We start from the raw sequence: 6000 nt of genomic DNA on the forward strand, positions 1-6000 counted from the left end.
CTGGAGATCAATCACTAAAGAAAGCTGGGGAAATTGCTCTGAATTCATATGGCAAAATCCTCTCCCGGCTCAAAGCCACATCTTCTCAGACAGGCATGGCATTGGTGACTGTGACAATCACAGAATCACAGAATGGCTTGGGTTGGAAGGGACCTTAAAGATCATCCTGAAATGGGAAAATGAAGCTGTTAGCAGCAGAAAAATTTCATGTCAGAAAGACATGGAGGCTTAAAAAACTTCCGAAGGAGGACTGGAATATAAAGAAAACTACTCACAAGTCAGAAAAAAAAACCTCCATGTAAACAAGGACATCTGAAAAGCAAATGAATGTTCAGGCTGGCAGATGTGTGCCCATGCTCACACATGTGCAGACACACAAAACCAGCAAACCCTTCCTGGTCCAGCACTAGCTTTTCCTGGATTTATTCATTCCACCTCCTCAGTTTTTCAGTTTCTAAGGCACACACACCTGGAAGGTGAAGAAACATGAGTGGTTCTGAGGCCAGAATTCTGCTTTTTGCTGCTCATTAACTACCACAATACTGTGATGGCTCCAGATTTTTGCCTCTGCCCTGAATTGGAATAACAGCTGACTACATCATTCAAGTCAACAACTGGCCCAAGTTCTCTGATAAAATGCAGCCAAAGGGCCAGGGTCTTCATTTTTTAAAGTACAAGTGAGGCAATACTGTGTCAAAATAGTTTTAAAGGTCTTGACAATCTTTTGGCTGACTTCCCTAGGGCGTGGGGAGGATTGTTAGTGGTTAAAAACAACTTCCATTATTTTTTTTATAGATAAAAGGTTATTCACAACTTTTTGATCATTTTTCTTATAATGAATGGAGATCTAATCCAAAGAGCAACATCATCCCTTGTAGCCACCCTTCTTGCCCTGATTTTAAGATGTTATCTGTCAGTTTCTTTATTTATAAATCACTTCCTCAGTCATATGTTTTTTTAAAGAAACCTAAGAGCCCCGTACCTAAGATCCTGCTGTTGCCTTTTATCCTCATCCAACCCACAGGGATGAACCAACTCATGCCACAAGTCCATTGGCATTTTTGATGAAAGAGTTGAGATATGGGGATGATTCTGGCTGAAGCCAAAACCCTTCTCTGTCTTTGGGCACTCACCTTGTAGCACAGACCCGTTCTTTTCCAAATGTCACCGTAATATCATGGCTTTTCCTGAGCCCTGGTGCTGCTGTGTTTCCATAAGGCTCCGTGCCATAGTGTCTGCTAAGCAGGCTTGGAGAGATGGGAGGGTGGACAGGTGCAGGGAAGGGAAAGGGAATTCTCTTTATTGCTCACTTTATTACTACTGAAATGCTCAAACTTTCCACCCAAGCACTTAAAGCCTCCTGACCCTCATAGCACCGTAGGAAGTGCCCAAGTGGTTCAAACCAATCCTTGAAGCCCTGGTAGCTCTTGGTGCCCAGGATCAGGAGTTTGTTGGCAGATTTTTGTTCCCCTCAGCACTGGGCAAGGCCAGAGCTGCCCAGGGCATGTTGTCCCACCATGGTGTCTCTGTGAGCCATGGGCTGGTTTAACATTGTGACCACCAACACTCAGGGAGGCAGCCAGGCCACGTGTGCTTAGGAAAATAAAGCAGAAACCTTTTCCTTTGTGTGTCACAGTGCACATCAGTTCATGTCATGATGCTCAGCTTCTGGACAGCAAATCCTGCCCCTGGCCCAGCTGCTACAACGTGTGGTTTACATTCTCCCAGGGCAACAAGGCATGAGTTTGCAGGCTACTGAATCATCTGTGGCACCACAGGGCACAGCTGTGGCTGTGGCTAAGGATTAGTGCCAGTGCAAGGCTTTGTGCCCCCAGGAACCCCTGGGGAAGGGAAGGGAAGGGAAGGGAAGGGAAGGGAAGGGAAGGGAAGGGAAGGGAAGGGAAGGGAAGGGAAGGGAAGGGAAGGGAAGGGAAGGGAAGGGAAGGGAAGGGAAGGGAAGGGAAGGGAAGGGAAGGGAAGGGAAGGGAAGGGAAGGGAAGGGAAGGGAAGGGAAGGGAAGGGAAGGGAAGGGAAGGGAAGGGAAGGGGAAAGGAGAAGAGGAAAGAAAAGAAAACAGAAATCAAACAAACAAACAAAGCAGCAAATGCAGCACTTGACTCCAGAGGCCTCTGCCTTGGGAAGAAGCTGTCCCAAAGTGGTGTGTCATCAGCAGCACAAAAACCCAAACAATCGGCTCCTCTGTGTGCTGTGCCAGCTGCAGCCCGGCCGGGACCAGGGCTGGGGAACAATGGCCGTGGGGACAATGGGGATTGTTCAGGCCCCTCCGGAGGGAACAGCCCCACGCAGCCCTGGGACAGGACCTGCAGCTGTCACCAGCTCTGAGCTGCCAGACAAGTGGCAGATCTGGGGTGCCCTCAGGAAGGGCGTGTGCCCGATGGGACTCTCGTAGGATGCTGGAAGTGGCAGGGAATGCTTGTTAAAGGTTTCTCTGCAGGGAAAGCCTCTCCCCATGCTGAGCTGGGGTTTATGGGGTGCTGGGGTGCCTGGATGGGGGAAGTAGGGTCAAGTTGTGCAGGACACACCCATGGCTGCTCTATCAATGCTGTTACCTGCACATACACTCACTACAAAGACACATGGAGAAGCTTTCTCCTGACCATAACTCATCCTAAAGCTGATCACTCCATCCGGGAGCCACTGAAGTTACCCTTCCCAGCAATGTCATTAGGGAAATAATTTCAGTTTTTCAAATGGGTGTGGGTAGTTTATCTACTAAAGATGGAGGCTGGCATCTTTTTGCCCCTCTCCCCACTTGCTTTTCATGTTTCATCCACCCCTTGGTGCTCTCCCTCCCAGGCCAGGATCACCCCTGCTCTGCCAAAGCCCAGGCACAGCAAAGTCAGGGCATTGGCAAAAGGAACCAGCTCCTGAGGCAGCAGCAATTTGCTTTGGAGCTGGGATCCCTTTTCCCCGAGGGAGTCAGAAGAGTGGCAGGGGTCTGTGTGTGTGTGTGTGTGTGTGTACACTGTAGGGCACAGGTCCACCTGCCAGCATTGCTGGGCTATGACTACAACTGTTTATCTTGAAAGCCAAGGTTACATTCTCCAAAGTTTCCAGGGAGAAAATACAGACCCTTCCTTTCAGCTGTGTGCTGGAGGATGCGTAACCTTGACAAATTCCTCCGTTTTGTTTGGCTTGGGTGCTCTCTGCCAGGTAGCATCACTGGCCAGAGGCTCTCCTGGCTTTGATTTTGGAGCTAGGTGTGCTTCACAACAGGTTAATGGCCATCAAACTCTGCAGCCCAGAGTCTAGACTCTTCCACCTGCTCTGTACATATTAACACAGGCTCACACACATTTCACTCTGTACATGTACCCATACAAGCAGCCAGTCGCACCATGGATTCAAAGCAAAGCTCCTCAGCAGCCTTCCAAAATAAGCAAACTAAGCCTCTGCAATGGACACAGCTGCAGTGTGGATCCAGAGGACAACCAGCCTGTCCCTGTGCTGCTCCTGCTGTGTTCCCAGTCAGGCCTACCAGAGCTGAAGGTCTCCTTTCCATCACCATCTGCAACAAAACATCCCCATGCTGCAGCTCTGTCCTTTCCCCAGAGCTCTGTGAGCATCCCAGGTGCAAAAAACACCACTGTGGGGGAGCTCGCAGTGTCAGAGTGGAGAAAAACACGCTGAGGGGCAGCCAGCCAGCCAGCTGCCTTGTGTTTTGGCTGGCATCTCCTGTTCCTAAAACCTAGCACCACACTCACAATGGAGAGGAGTCCCAGGGGCAGCGTTATCCCTGTCACACCTCCAGTCCAGTCACTTACAGAAAACACAGGCAATTTGTCCCTCAGGTTGGCCAAGGCTGGCTCCTGCCTGCAGCGAGACCGCAGAGCTGCTCCCCATCGCCGTGTGCTGCACGGGGCTTCCAGGAGAAATGAATCATCCCCGAGCCAAGCAAACAAAAACAAAATAAAACCCTGTGTTTATAAAGTACAGCTGTGGGCCAGAGCCTTGAGAAAACAAGACAGCTTCAAAGCACCTGGAGCTGCACCCGGTGAGCAGCAGGGACAGGATGGAGCAGCCAAGCTCCCTGCGGCTGCTGCTGCTCCCGGCAGCCTCGGCCGGTGCTGTGTCCTGCCCAGTGCCCTGGGGGACCTGTCCTACACTGCCTGTGGATGCCAGGAGGGGATGATCACAGAGTCACACACAATCATGGAATCTCCTGAGTGGGAAGGGACCAAAAAAGACCAGAACCCAGCCCCTGGCCCTGGCCAGACACCCCAGCATCCCAGCCTGGGCATCCCTGGAGCTCTGGCAGCCTCGGGGCCGTGCCCATTCCCTGGGGAGCCTGGGCAGTGCCAGCAGCCTCTGGGGGAAGAACCTTGCCCTGATCTGCAGCCTGAGCCTGCCCTGGCACATATTCATGGCATTCCCTCAGGAATGTCTCTGGTCACCAGAGAGGAGAGATCAGCTCTTGCACTTCCATTGGCCCTTGTCAGGAAGCTGCAAAGTGTGATATCCTTTCCCCTCAAGTCTCTTCTTCTCTAGGCTGAAAAAACAAAGTGACCTCAGCCTCTCCTCGCTTGGCTTCTGCCCTTCTGCACTATCTTTGTGCCCCTGCTTTGGACATTCTCCAATGGCTTCAGATCTTTCTCACACTGTGGCACTCAAACCTGCACATCAGTCCCAGTCTCTCTGCATCAGTGGCTCCAAAGAGAGATTTGGGGGTTTTTCACCCCCCACAAACACTGTGTCCTGGCAGCACATGAAATGGGCAGCTTGGTCTGACACCAGTCTGGGCACTGGCCAGGCACCACCACATTGGCATTTCAAGGTTTTTGCTGTGTGTTGTTGTAACTCCAACCAGGCAAATTCAAAGTCTTCATTTGACTGCAATGAATCACAGTCATCTCCTCCATCCCCACAACCAAACTCCAAGGCCACCAGTCACCCCCAAAGGGCAAAGGGATGGTGAGGAGGCAGCAGCAGCGCTGGGCACTCGGATTTTAACACATGGTGGTATCATGGTCCCCCCTTGGTCTTTGTTTTCAATGTCTGTGACCCTCAGTGACACACAGGCCATAGCCCAGAGCCCTCAGTGTCATCCTCTCTCTCTTTCCATCAGCAAAAGGGATTAAGCTTAAAAATTAAGACCTCAGGCAACCTGCAGTGATTTGGGGTTTGTCTTACAGGCTGCAATGCCACAGCAAAGTTTTCTGTGAACTTCAGCAGGACTTTGACCAGGTGCTGGAGTCCTTCCCAAAACACATGAATGTGGCTCAAATGAAGAGACACAACCAAAGAAAGGAAAATAAAGAGCAGTTCGGAAGAAGCAATCAGAATTATTTGTGTGGGTGCAAATCAGGCAAACAGGTTTAGCTCAGGAAGTAAAAGGTCTCTGGCTGAACCTTCTCCACATCAAATTCTGCACTGTTGTTTGGTTTTAAAGCATATTTGCTTTGAAACTCACCTCCTGTTTGTTTGATTTGATGTTAAAGGGTTAACTAACCTGAAAAAAACTAAACAAAACTATTTGCTTTGGATTGACTAAACTGATTCATTCAACCCACACTCTTCTCTCTTCCCTCTCCAGGTTCGTTGTTCTGCTTTAGAAAGGAAAAAAAAAAAAAACAAAACAAAAAACAATAGCTTTGAGATGATCTGATTTTTGTATTTTTTCCTCTCTCACCCTCTTGCACTTTTTGGTTTGGCTACCAGGCTGAGAAATCCATTACCCACAGGGAGCCTGGGCCAGCCTAACCCACATCTGACAGTAAAAGAAACCAGATTCTCCATGTCTTTTTAGCCCCTGGCTTTCTTCTTGGGCTTTCCCACACGCTTCCAGCTCCCAGTGGGACCGGTGGCTACGCTGGGTGTTGAGGAGGGAAGGACCCTGCGCGAAAGGCTGCACTTTTCCCTCCTTTCTGTGCATCCGTCTTGGGCTCCCTCATCTCAGGCACATCCCAGCAGTGAATCCCCACGGATGCCCAAGCAGAGGTGAGACCGCATCAGGAAGGAACACCAGGGAGCCAGCCACCG

This window comes from Cyanistes caeruleus, chromosome 20 (assembly GCF_971803275.1).
Source record: "Cyanistes caeruleus chromosome 20, bCyaCae1.hap1.1, whole genome shotgun sequence".
NCBI classification, from domain to species: Eukaryota; Metazoa; Chordata; class Aves; order Passeriformes; family Paridae; genus Cyanistes; species Cyanistes caeruleus.